Source organism: Nannospalax galili, unplaced genomic scaffold, assembly GCF_000622305.1.
Source record: "Nannospalax galili isolate Female #2095 unplaced genomic scaffold, S.galili_v1.0 scaffold955, whole genome shotgun sequence".
NCBI lineage: Eukaryota > Metazoa > Chordata > Mammalia > Rodentia > Spalacidae > Nannospalax > Nannospalax galili.
Window position 1 is genome coordinate 110,022 of NW_008336901.1, and position 12,761 is coordinate 122,782.

The window sequence follows — 12,761 nt, forward strand, 5'->3', positions numbered from 1 at the left end:
ATCAAAATTGAAATATTCCAAGCAAGAATGGCAAAACATAAAATACAAATAGACAAGCCTATAGTTATATTTGGGAGGTTCAATATTCAATATCAAAACTTGATACAAATATTATGAAAGTAAGGAAGGCTATGTAAGAAATACACAATATGTCAATCTATTCTAACTGAATCTTATCAGACATCACACCCAATGAATGACAGTAGAATAATACTCTCCTTAACTTTCAAATTCCAAGAGAGACAATAACCAGAAACAAAGCAAGTTCAGTAAATTTAAGAGAATTATAACCATATGTAGTTTGTTCTCTGAAAACAATGAAATGAAAATATAAATCAATAATCAAGAGAATACAAGAAAACTCCGACACACTTGGACACTGTAAAACACACTTCTGAGTAAACATGGGTCCTAAGGAAAGCTTCAAGGGAGAACTGAAAAGTACATTGAGCTGAATAAAAATGAAAACATACAATATCAAATTTTTTAGGACATGTAAAGTCATGTTGAGAGGAAATTAATAAAACTAAGTACATACTTTGGAAAAGTTCTCCAATCAATCAAAGCTCATGATAAAAAGCACAAAAGGAAATAATAAGCAGAATTGATGAAATTAAAAGAGAATAGAGAAAAATCAGTGACAAGATATAATTAATTGAAATAATCAATAAAATTGATAGACCTCTTCCAAGACCTTACGCACAAAAAAGAGAAGTCAAATTGTATTCATATAAATATAAAAAATGAAAGGAGAGCTACCACTACAGGTCTCATGGATAATGAAAAGAGTAATGTGCGTAGAAAACTGATAATATAGATCAAATGGATCAATCCTTTAGAGAAAGAGATTATAAAACTCACATAAGACATACTAATTAGAATATGCCTTGCTGTGGTTTGAACATTGTTCTCCCAAATTTCATACATTGGAATCTAATACCTTATATGATGGCATAAAAATTACTTTGAGTAATTGAGTCATGAGGCCTGCATCTTCATGAAGGGAATTAGTGTCTTAATGAAAGAGCTACATGGCTCTAACTCTGCCTCTTCCACTATGTATGGGTATAGCAAGAAGTTACTATACCCATAGGTCTCACTAGAGAACAATTTGATACCTTGATATTGACTTTTGAGGCTCTGGAAAGGCAATACATAAATTCTGTTGATTATAAATTACTCAGGCTAAGGTATATCAGAACAGCCAGAGCAAACCAGTGCAGGCATATATGTATTAACAAGCCGAATCAACAATTAACTATCTTCCTAAAATAAAAGTATGATGCCCTCGTTTTATTGGTAGCTTCTATCAAACATTTAAGGAAGGAATGATAACATTTCTTGATTCTCTTCCAGAATATAGAAGTAGATACAATGCTTTATGACTCATTTTCTGATGTTAACATTATGCTAATAGTTAAAACAGATAAATATGTCATTTTAAATGTAAAACTACAGACCAATAACTCCATGAGCATATGTGGAAAGACAGAATAAATTGCTAGAAAGTTATGTTTTAAAAAAATATACAAGGGCCTGGATGTGGTGATGCATGCATTTACCTCAGTATTCAGGAGGGAGACAGAGGCAGGCAGATCTTGAGGCCAGCCTGGTCTATACAGCAAGTTCCAGGCCAGCTGCGGCTACACAAAGTGGAACTTATTACAGACCTGCAAAGTTGGTCAACATTATAAAATTAATTAAATTTAGTACATCAACAGGCTTATACAAGAGAAAAATCACATTGTTAGGAACCTCTAATACTGGAAACTCTTAGAAAAATAGGAATAAACTGTGTTATGTTTTGCATATGACTTTAGTGTGTCCCCAAGAGTTCATTTGTTAGATCTTAATCTTTTTGAGGTATTGAGAGGGTAGAAACTTATTTAGATGTGGCATCTTTAGGAAATGATTGGGATTAGTCATCAGTATGAATCCCCCATGATTAATTAATGCTAGTAAAGAGAGACCAGAACACAAATACTCACACACATGCACACATGTGCACACACATACACACATATTCACATATACAGAGGCACACACAAATAAGCACACACATGTGTGCACACACATGCGCATACACATGCACACACATATGTACATGCATGAACACACTACCCCCACTTGCTGTGTGATGTCTCACTTTGCATCAGGCTTTTGTTAGCAAGCAGATCATGACAGCCCTCCAACCATGAATGTCCAAAACCATGAACCCAAATGAGTCCTTTTATTCTTTATCATGTACTATACCTTGGGTATTCTGTTTTAGTAATAAAAAGCAGACTAATCCAGAAAAAAAAATGTTTGCTATCTGCTAATATAAAAATTATATAGGGCATTGTATTTTTTCTTTTTCTTTTCCATATTATTATCTTGGAAATTGAAAGGAAAGAGGAACCCAAAAACACAGGTACTGAAATTGCTGAGGTGAAGGGGCTGGTGGGCATGGGCTAGAATACAGCAGGGCAAGTTTATATTTTTCAGATGAGAAAAAAAACTAGCTTTCCTGCAGAAGAGTCACAGTATAATATGGACCATGACCCCCTGGACAGGTACCTGGGGAATAGGCCGGCCCAAGAGCAGCTGAGTGAAAAGAAGTCAAAGGAGACAAGCAAGACAAACAAAGTAAACAGCTCTCTGTGGCTCTCTCTGAGTCAGTGAAATTCTGCATCCATTCTTTGCTTCCTGAGCATGCTTTACCATACTCAGTATGATATCATTTGCCCCTATTATAAAAAGTCTAATTTGTACACATCTCCTGTTAGATTGTGAAATTACCAGCATTTTGAAAGTACATTTAACACATACAGGATAGTTAAATTAATAATTCGCTTACTCTCAATTCCCAGTGAAAGACTGTTGCAAAGAAGGTATACAATGAACATTTGCTAAAGAGACACTAAATCATGCAGAAAAACATGATGAAAAGAAGCTAACATCTAGAAGTCACAGGTGATAGTGGATGAGACGTTATAAACCCATGGGAAACGGAGTACTAGGGTATGATTGCATCATTTTAGTTGTCAGTGTATTTCCACTTTCTTGAAATGATTCTTGGATTATAGTAGCTTTTTAGAAAAACTTGTCTTAGTATCCTCGTTTTGAAACCTCTTAATTTTTCAAATTATTTCTTATTCACTTTTTCATATCAAGTCACTCTGAGACTTAGGTACCTATAACAATCATTTAACTTATGATTCAGTGGCCTAAACCACCTGAACTGATCTCCATCGACTTTCTTACACCTCCACTGCACTCAGTAGGTGGCTTGGCTGGTCACTGGCAATCTAGCAGTGTCACTCATATGACTAATATTTGGCAGCTTATCCACTAGGCCACATGGAGAACCGGACCATGTGTCTGTCATCATCTATCAGGTTAACACAGGCTCTGTCACAAGGTAACCCCAGGATTCCCAAAGCAATATGAACAAGCCACAGTGTACTGGCATTTTTCAAGTTTCTATGGTTCTACGTTTCCATGATGGTCAAGTTTAATTACCTTTTTAGCATGTTGACTTTTCTCGTTGCCTGTTTGTCACTTAGAACAGGGAATTCAGATTGCTCAAGTGGCAGTTCTAGCTTAATGATGGAAACAATGGAAGCATTCCCTCTTTAACTGCCAGAACTGCAGGGCTAAGAAACACAAACTCCTCAATTAGGGTCGATGACAGAAAGGCAGTGTAGTAGTCACTCCTTCCACTCCTTGGCTCTCATGTTTCCTTACTGAGGACACAGCAACACATATTTTCAGTGATTTTGAATATACAGTGCTTTGGAAGATTGTATGCCAATCATCTTTGAGTTGGTTCCTCAGCTATAACTTTGGCAGATTCTTCCTTTCTTTTGTCAGGCAACACCACTCAGGGATACAAAATGAGTCATGGCTAGAACCCTAAAGCACTTGCCTATTTCTGTACCATAGAAGGAAGAGTGCGACACAGCTATCGGCCACCAAAGGTCTGGCCAGTTTCCTCATATGATGCTTCAGTATTATTCCCTATTTTTGTTAGGTTGGATTCCTAGGACCAGCAGTAGCTAGATAAGCCCAGTTAATGGGAGCCCACGTTCTTGTGACAGGGAAAAGATTTCCATCTCTGCCCTCATGGTTTCTCCATACTTACAACTACTGTATTACCACGAGATTGGCTGGTGCTGGCAAAAGACTGAGAATAAGCAAGTCATATTCTCCATCGGTGCCTTTTCAATGGTGGATGCCTTAAGGTATCCATTTAGAAATACAGCCTTTAATCCTTTCTGGGACTTGGCAGCTTGAAACACCATACATTATTATATTGCATGAACTTGTCAGCAATCCAGAAATAGCTGGTCCTAGTTCAGGTTCTCTCATGAGGTCAAGAAGTTGCAGTCTGGAGCCCAAGAGGTCCTTTTCCAGTTCACTGTGATAATCACTAGAGTGAGCCTTTGTTCTTCATCACATGGGCTGCTCCAGTGCTCCCTGAGTATCCTCATGACACAGTGGATGGATTCTCTGACAGAAAGTGATGTAAGCAAGAAAAGGAAGCTACTGGGTCTATAATAAACTATTCTTCAGTCTGCACATTATTTCCTTCCTTTTATTATTTCCGTTAATATTATAAAGCCTAAACTCAAGGGGAAGATAATTAGGTTCCATTTGTTGAAGAGGGCTTTATAAAAAAAATGCTCAGATATTTAAAACCAATGCAAGTGGCACAAATACCTTTATGCGTGGTGACGCCCATTGGGGCAGTCACATACAGAGTTCCACTCAGCTTCCTTATCTTAGCCAATCAGATTCTCTTGGAAATAGGCACAGAAATAGAATTAGAGGTAAAAACAGGTTATTAGGGGGAGAGGAGGTTATTAATTTATTGCGGGGGGGGAAGGTAACATTTGTGGAAAGCAAATGGGAGAGAGAATTTGGCAAAGGATTGATCATGATTCAGGACTGACAAATCAAGAAGTTCTGGAGGAAAAAAAAATATTTGACGAAGCTGTTAGGTGTCCTTGTTGTACAGAAGTGCCTAGGCCACATACCATCATTTTATTCAGCCCACGGGCTGTCCTGAGACAACCACCGCAGACTTCAAATGAACTACAGCTATAGGTTTTCAGATCATTGTATCCTAGTACTTTGGCAGGAGGAACATGCTTGGCTTCCCTGTAGTTCTTGATGTAACCCTGCTGCAAATGTGCAAGTGTAAAGGAAAGTCTAAGAAAGGTATGGTGAGCCAGGGCTCAGACCCCTCACAGATGAAGGTGTGGGCACACCATCAGTAAACCACTTAGAATAGCTGAGGAGAAGAGGCATCTAGGTTTCCTAACAGAAGATGGAAAGTTACATCCCTGAGGTCAGCTATAGTGTGGAGAGCTGAGGTTCATGCCGCTTACATTATCCTTAAAGATTTTTCTGGGAAAAAAAAAAAAAGGCCTTCTAGAGTCCAGGAGAAACCCAAATGAGATTTGTATCAATTACTGACTATATCCATTTTAATTGTTCATTTAGGGACTGGAGAGATAGGCATATATGTGCAACAGTGGACCCCTGTGAACTGAATCTGTGAATCTGGCCAGGATACAGCATATTACTCCAATGGGGCTTGTGGGGAGATTTTGGACCACTGAATAACAATGTCAACTCAGATTCTCAGTTTAAGCAGTTTGGGTATTCACCTCTCCCCAGAATTATGGCAACCAAAATAAATGACCGCAAGAACTACTGAGAGGGAACAAGAATAACTGACACCACGTGCAGTTTCCAAGAGTCCTTTTTTGAGATATGGCCTCTCCTTCACTCAATGGATTTTGGGTTTGAAAGAGGCTTATAGGCAAAGAGTGGATTTAGGATTATGCTTTTCTTCTGAAGCAACCAATCTCAGTCTTCAAGTCATCCATTCTTGGTTTCTTTTTACTATACAGATTAGGCATAGCCTGTTTGACTGCCAGTATTCTTCCCCAGATGGAACCATGTTCTAGTACTTGGCTCTGTAAGTCTTGGTGGGGCAGGTCTCTCAAAACCCACACAAACCTTGCTCTTTACCTTGATTAAATGTACCACATGACTCCTTACTGTTAAAAATGGTCATTTCAGAGACTGGAGAGATGGCTCAGTTCTTCAAGAGGATCCAGGTTTGATTCCTAGCACCCACATGGTGACTAACAACCATCCATAACTCCATGCCAGGAGATCTGACACCCTCTTCTGGCCTCTGAGGGATTTACACAACATGGGTTCACTTACCTACATACAGGAAAAATAATCAAACACAAAAGTAATAATTTTGATGGCCATTTCAACTAGGCCTGGTGACACAAGCCTATAATCCTTGCTAGTTGGATGGAAAGTTCAAGGCCTGCCTTGGCTAAAGAGCTGGTTCAAGGTCAGACTTGGCAACTTGGCAAGATGCTGTCCTAAATTAAAAAGAAAAAAATAAAGAAGAGGAGCCTAGGAATATAGCTTAATGGGAGAACACTTATTTGAGGCCTTAGGTTCAATTTCCAGTTCCTTAAATATATTTGTTTCCTGTTACTATTGTTACAAATTATTATAAACAGTGGCTTAAAACAATAATTTATTTATTCTCATGTACACCTGAAGTTACACTCCAAAATATATATTGGTGGATGAAAATAAAAGTGTTGGTTGGACTGCATTCGTTCTGGAGTCTCTAGAGTAAACAAATTGCTGCATTTGACTCAACTGAGGCAGCTCACACTCCCTGATCAAAGGTCCCCTCATTCCAACCTCTACTTCAGTTTCCCTCTTCCACTCTGATCCTCCTGCATCTCTCTATCAAGGTCTGTGATAACTCCTCTTCCTCGATAATCCAGGATAACCTCATCCCAAGGCCCTTAAAGAATATTTTGCTATGAAGGCTGTCTATTCACAGGTTCCAACGACTAGGACAAGGTCATTTTGGGACCATTATTCACCATGCCTCCACAAACAGCACCTACTATCATCAGCCCAGACCTATAGAAGAGATTCTTTCTGATGTTTTTGTCCCTTCGATTAACATGTTCCCAGGTGTAAACAGAAAATCTTTGTTCTCCATTGTGGGCATTCCAGTCTCATCCTGTATCTAACACTTCACTTAGACTTCTAGTGACTTCCTTCACCATCTGGATATTAGTTAGGTCATTTATCTCCTGTTGACTGTGGATTGATACTTTCTCCATGAAACTAATGTCAATTTATCAGCACATTTCCAGTATTTCCCAGAAATACTAGCTTTCTAGCCTTTTAAACGCTGGTAGAATGTTCCAGTATTGTACTTTGTCCAATTTTGTGACGCATCTTGCTTTGATTCCACTTCCTCAGAATTCAGTCCCATGCCTACTCTCTGGCAATGGGCCAGCATACCATAAAAGAGGAGTCTAGCAGCAGATGAATGGCAGCTGCTCTTTTCAAATTGTAAAAGTCATCCATGAAAAGTAACAAAAACAAGATGTTGAAGAGGTAATGCTGTTAGCTTGCATTGGGCAAATGTCTTTTTTAACAGAAAGCCCTCAAGTGTAGTTACTAAAAATTTTTATTTATTTATTTATTTATTTGTTTGTTTATTTATTTATTATCCTGGGGATTGGACCCAGAGTCTCACACATGTTAAACACATTCTTTGACACTGAGTTGTATCTCCAGTCCTGTAATTTTAGTTTTTAAAGCTTTGAGTTCTATTACAGTTTGCCTTATGTGCTATCATTCAGGAAACATCAAAAACCATATAAACCAGTCTCAAATTTCATAAAATATTTTGAATTATTTATTTTTGTTAGTATGTATATATTTTCTAAATGCTCTAGAGTAAAGGAGACTTCTCTCTGAGGCCATTCCTGAGGACATCTGGGTACCTTTCACATACCTTTATGTTATGGACATCATATTCCACTTCTATAAGAATTGTCCTATCCATTTCCTTCCCCATGGTCAGTTTGATCATTTTAAAAATTATTTTATTATTTTTATTTTATGTGTATGAGTGTATTGCTTGCATGTATGTGAGTGCACCCGTGTTGTGCAATGCCGTGGAGGTCAGAAGAGGGCTTTGGATTCCCCTGGAACTGGAGTTAAGGATGGTTCATAGCTGCCATGTGGGTCCTGGGAATTGAACCGGGGTCCTCTGCAAGAGCAGTCAGTGCTCTTAACCACTGAGACCATCTCTCCAGCCCAGTTTGATAATTTTTTTTAACCACCATTATTTTCCCAAGTCATCTAGTAACAGCTGCTGCACTGCTCTTACTGCTTTTTCTAATTTTCTACACTGTAGGTGAAATGGATTCACTATGAGTGTCAGGTTGTTGATAAATAGAAAATCAGACTGGGGAAAACTCATGCTTCCTATCTTTATTTCATCCACATGTTTCCCCCCATTTTTCCAGCTAAGTACTCCCCATGCACATTTGTACTCTCAGCTTTCCAGCATCTGAAGATTCTCCTTGCTGCTTCAGGCCGTTTTGAAGAGTGACCCATGGAAAAGGAGAGATGGGCAGAAGAGGCGACTAGAGGCTTTCTTCTCTTTCTCTGGAGAGCAAGATCACAAGTGCCCTGCATGCCTGAAGGAAGAGATGAAGTGAAGAAGGATGTCAGAAACAAAAATGGAGGGCTGGCTCTTCTTTCCTTTTATGTGAGACTGGTTACTGTTAGAATTTCACTTGATAGATAAAATATTCAAAACCCTTTAGCTTTGTAGCAAAGATTTTCCATGTCTCACAGGCCTCAGCTGGGTCACCCTGTGCACTTGAATATCGATTCAACTCAATAAATTTGCTACAGGCCCGAGAAACACTCGGACACTCTTGACAAAGTTCTGCCTGGCAATCTGGATGTCATGTTCACTTTGCAGTTACCACTTCACAAAAGTTTGGGATAACACATTTGTATGATGCTGAATCTAAGAAATGTTTGAGACAAGTGCTGATAGACAGAGCATTTCCTGAACTGGACTTGCTCTTAGGCTGGAATGCCTTCCTTTTATCTCTTAGAGCCATTAAAGAAATTAAATGTTAAAACTGATAGATTAAAACTGTTAGACTAAATGATTTATTTTAAACATTTGAGAATATTTGTCAAAATCCTCTCTCATGTTTTTGTAAAGATTAAAATCACCTTCAGAAGAGTTTTAGTAGATTATATGACTTTATAATAGTGAAGTCAGAATTGTAATGTAACTATTTAGTATTTGAGATAATGCCTGAAATATTATAAAAACATTTTATAAAGAAGCTATCATGTCTCCTTCTCATGTATCTATACAAGAACTAGCTCTAAGTATTTTTTGTGGGGGGACTTTTTTGAGACAGGGCCTCCCAATGTAGCCCTGGGTGGCCTAGAACTGGCTATATAGACCAGGCTAGCTTTGAACTTACAGAGATCCATTTGCTTCCCAAGTTCTGGGATTAAAAACATGTGCCATCATGCCCAGAATTATTTGGAAATTTTTGGAAATTTTTGCAATAGTTACTATTTATTCCAGAGTTTCATGCAATGTATTTTTATCACATTCAGACCTCCTCCCTCCTCTATAGCCACTCCCCAATTTCATATCCTCTATTATTATCCATTCTTTTACTTACTAATCCATTTTTTTAAAGGCTTATCAACTCCAGTTCATGTCTCCCAAGTGCTCCTGGTTGAGGGGTCTGTGCCCTGGAGTCTGGTCAACCTCCCAGGCATCACATGAGTGGGGAAAACTGAGTCTCCTCCCAGAGTACATCAGTACCCAGTACATTCTCACCTAGGGCTGGGGCTTTCAGTCCACCTCCCCCATCCATGCTGGGCCACTGTCTGACTTGGGTTTTCACAAGTGGTCTGTATACTGTCATAAGCACCATGGGTTCATATGTGCAACTCCCCTATAGTGTCCAAACAGAACAGTTTCCTTGTAGTCACCTACTACCTCTGTCTTTTTCCACCCCCTCTTCTTCAATGTTCCCTGAGTCTTCTGAGAAGAAGGTACAATATTGGTGTCCCATTTAGAGCTGAGCACACCACAATCTCTTTTCTACATGCTGACCATTTGTGTGTCTATATTAATTGCCATCTGCTGTAAGAAAACCTCTGGCGAGAGTTAAAGGATGTACTAATCTATGAAAGCAAGTCATTGTGAGTCAGCTTAATACTGTCTATTTAGCAGAACGATGGTAGTATGTTCTCCCCTATGGCCTGTGATTTGTCTAGATACAGGTTCTTACCCTGATAACAGTGTCAGGAATGGACTCCCTGTTGTGAAGCAGACCTTAAATCCAAATAGACAGTCGTTGGTTACTCCCATAATATTTGTGCCATTTAGCACAAGTTGGCATATCTTGCCAAGCCAGTGGTTATTGTGGCTCACAGTGTTCAAAACCATCATCAAGGGATGATGTTGTATTTTATTGTATTTCTTCTATATGGTACAAAGCACAATCTACTAATAACAGCTAACATTTGCTTGTCAATAGTTTACAAACATTGCTCCTTTAATAATTTGACCTTCATAATGACTTTGCAAGACCTATTATTATTAAGTTTAGTAGTTAAAAATTTAATTTTCCAGGAGCTTAATAAAATACCTATGCTTTGATTAGTGAATGGCACAACTGAGATCTGGCCTAGACTTTGTGACACTAGCTTACATGCTCTTACATGCATTTTCCCTCCAGCCTTTGCTTATGTCAATTATCTTGGTCAAGTTATTTATCACCTTGAAATTTATTTTTTTCTGACAATACTATTTGATAGGCTTAAAGAATTTTTCAGTCTTATAGATAACATCCTTTTGTGTACTGCTAGAAGATATGGAAGTGGGCAATTTTATTTACCTTCAGGATCAGCCATAATTGAAGAGCACTAGACATAATCAGCACTTTATCAGACTGAGTTTGTCACACGGTGATTCTTTCCCAAGAGTAACTCTAAAGCAGAGCTATATCTGTCTTAATACCTATATATGGTGAAGCCATGGAAAAATTTTGAAAATGGAAAGATCTGGGTAGCTACTATAAATGCTTCTTTTAGAAAATATCTAATTTGGTTAAAATTAAAACATTCAATTGCTAATAAATATTCCATCAATAATTTGACTGATTTCATTTCATTCACAATTAAGGTCTAAAAAGCATTGGTTAAGGAACATCTAATGTAGCTTTCTAGAATTCTGTAATTGCATTTTTCATTCAGTCAACCCAATACAATGATTTTAACAGTTTTCTGGATGGATTAGCACATTATGATAAGGTTAAGAATACAAGGCCATTATTTTTTTCAGTTTGTTTTTATTAAATTTTGTTGTATGTCATACAGAACATCTCAAATCTGAATCATCTTCATTGCCCCGTCCCCACCAGACCCTTCCCATAGCCCTCCCCCCCGACTGGAACCCATATACTCTGTCCTGGGTGTTAAGGCCCACTGTGTCAAGTCAGTGTTCCCAGACATTCCCCAGTGCAAGTCCATCCACTTGCAGTCTAGTCAGATCCCTCTTGTCTATCTATCCAAACACCTACCATTTTCTTTTTTTTAACAGAGCATAGGGTGGAGTTTATTTACAGAGGAGTGGCCACCCCCCATTTACAGCTACACTGGAAAGTCCACACTCAAATATAGATCTGTGATTTCCCAACAGCCACAGAAAATGGTGAGAGAGGTGCCTCTGGCATTCTCAGCTTGTATATCCTTAGCCCCTCCCCCACAGGCAGCTAAGATTGAGTGATTGGGTGGGCGGGGTAACTGACTTCCCCCTTGACTCCTTGATGAGCATGGGAAGGAGGTGTGACTATAGCTTACAAGGCCATTATTTTGAGTCCTATTATTTCCACGTTAGCTGAGTGACCTTAACGAAATTATTTAACATCGCCAGGTCTCAGCTGTAAAATAGTAAGACCTCTTTTAGAGTGCTTTGAGGATTAATGGCTTCATACTATAATAAACAGCACAGTGTTGAATGCATAAGTGTTATACACAAGTATAATATAATATTAATAACAATAATATGTTGATATTATTATCATTATTATTATTAGATATGGCAGAAGTTTTCAACCTATCATTTTATACTTCACATAAACTTTTGGCCATCTTCTAGAGTGAAGCATTATGCATTTTTCTTTTCCAAACCTTACTTAAACTACCAGATAGTAAGTTTAAAGAGAGGACAACAGAATTGGGATTATGTTAGATCCTAACAGATCAAAATGCTAGAGAAAAGGCAAGGAGACTTGTAAGCTCCTTTCAAGAAAATGGTTGGGTCAAAAAAGTCACAACCCAAACCAAATACCCAAAAAACTGCCAGCATCAAAGAAAAGTTCTTTGCTGACTTGTATCACGGCAGTCTCAACTTACTACTAGACTGTGTTGTTAATTTTAAAAAATACATTTTAATGTATTTGACCTGAAGAAGAGAACATAACAGTGCCCATCTTAGCCAATCTGAACTGTAGAGACAGTCCTATATGCTGTGCGATTTATGTGATGCACAGATCTGGAAACTTGAAGTCTATGAGCAAGGCTCCAGAACAGCGAGGTTCCTAGTGAGGGCGTAGAGACAAAAAGACAAAAGGGCACGTGATTCATAAAAGAGGATGCAAAACTATTTTTTTTTAGCTTCACCTCCATCACAGATTATTTTTTCTTTTTATAGTGGATCTGTGGATCTGTAAATGCAACTTTCTGTGTACTGAAGTAGCAAGAACCATTTTTGCATTCCAAAAGAATCCAATATGAATTAGTCCTTTGAGACAGTGATTGTGAGAGTTGGGCTTTCTTTTTAATTCCACTGACTACTAGAGCAACAGTAATTA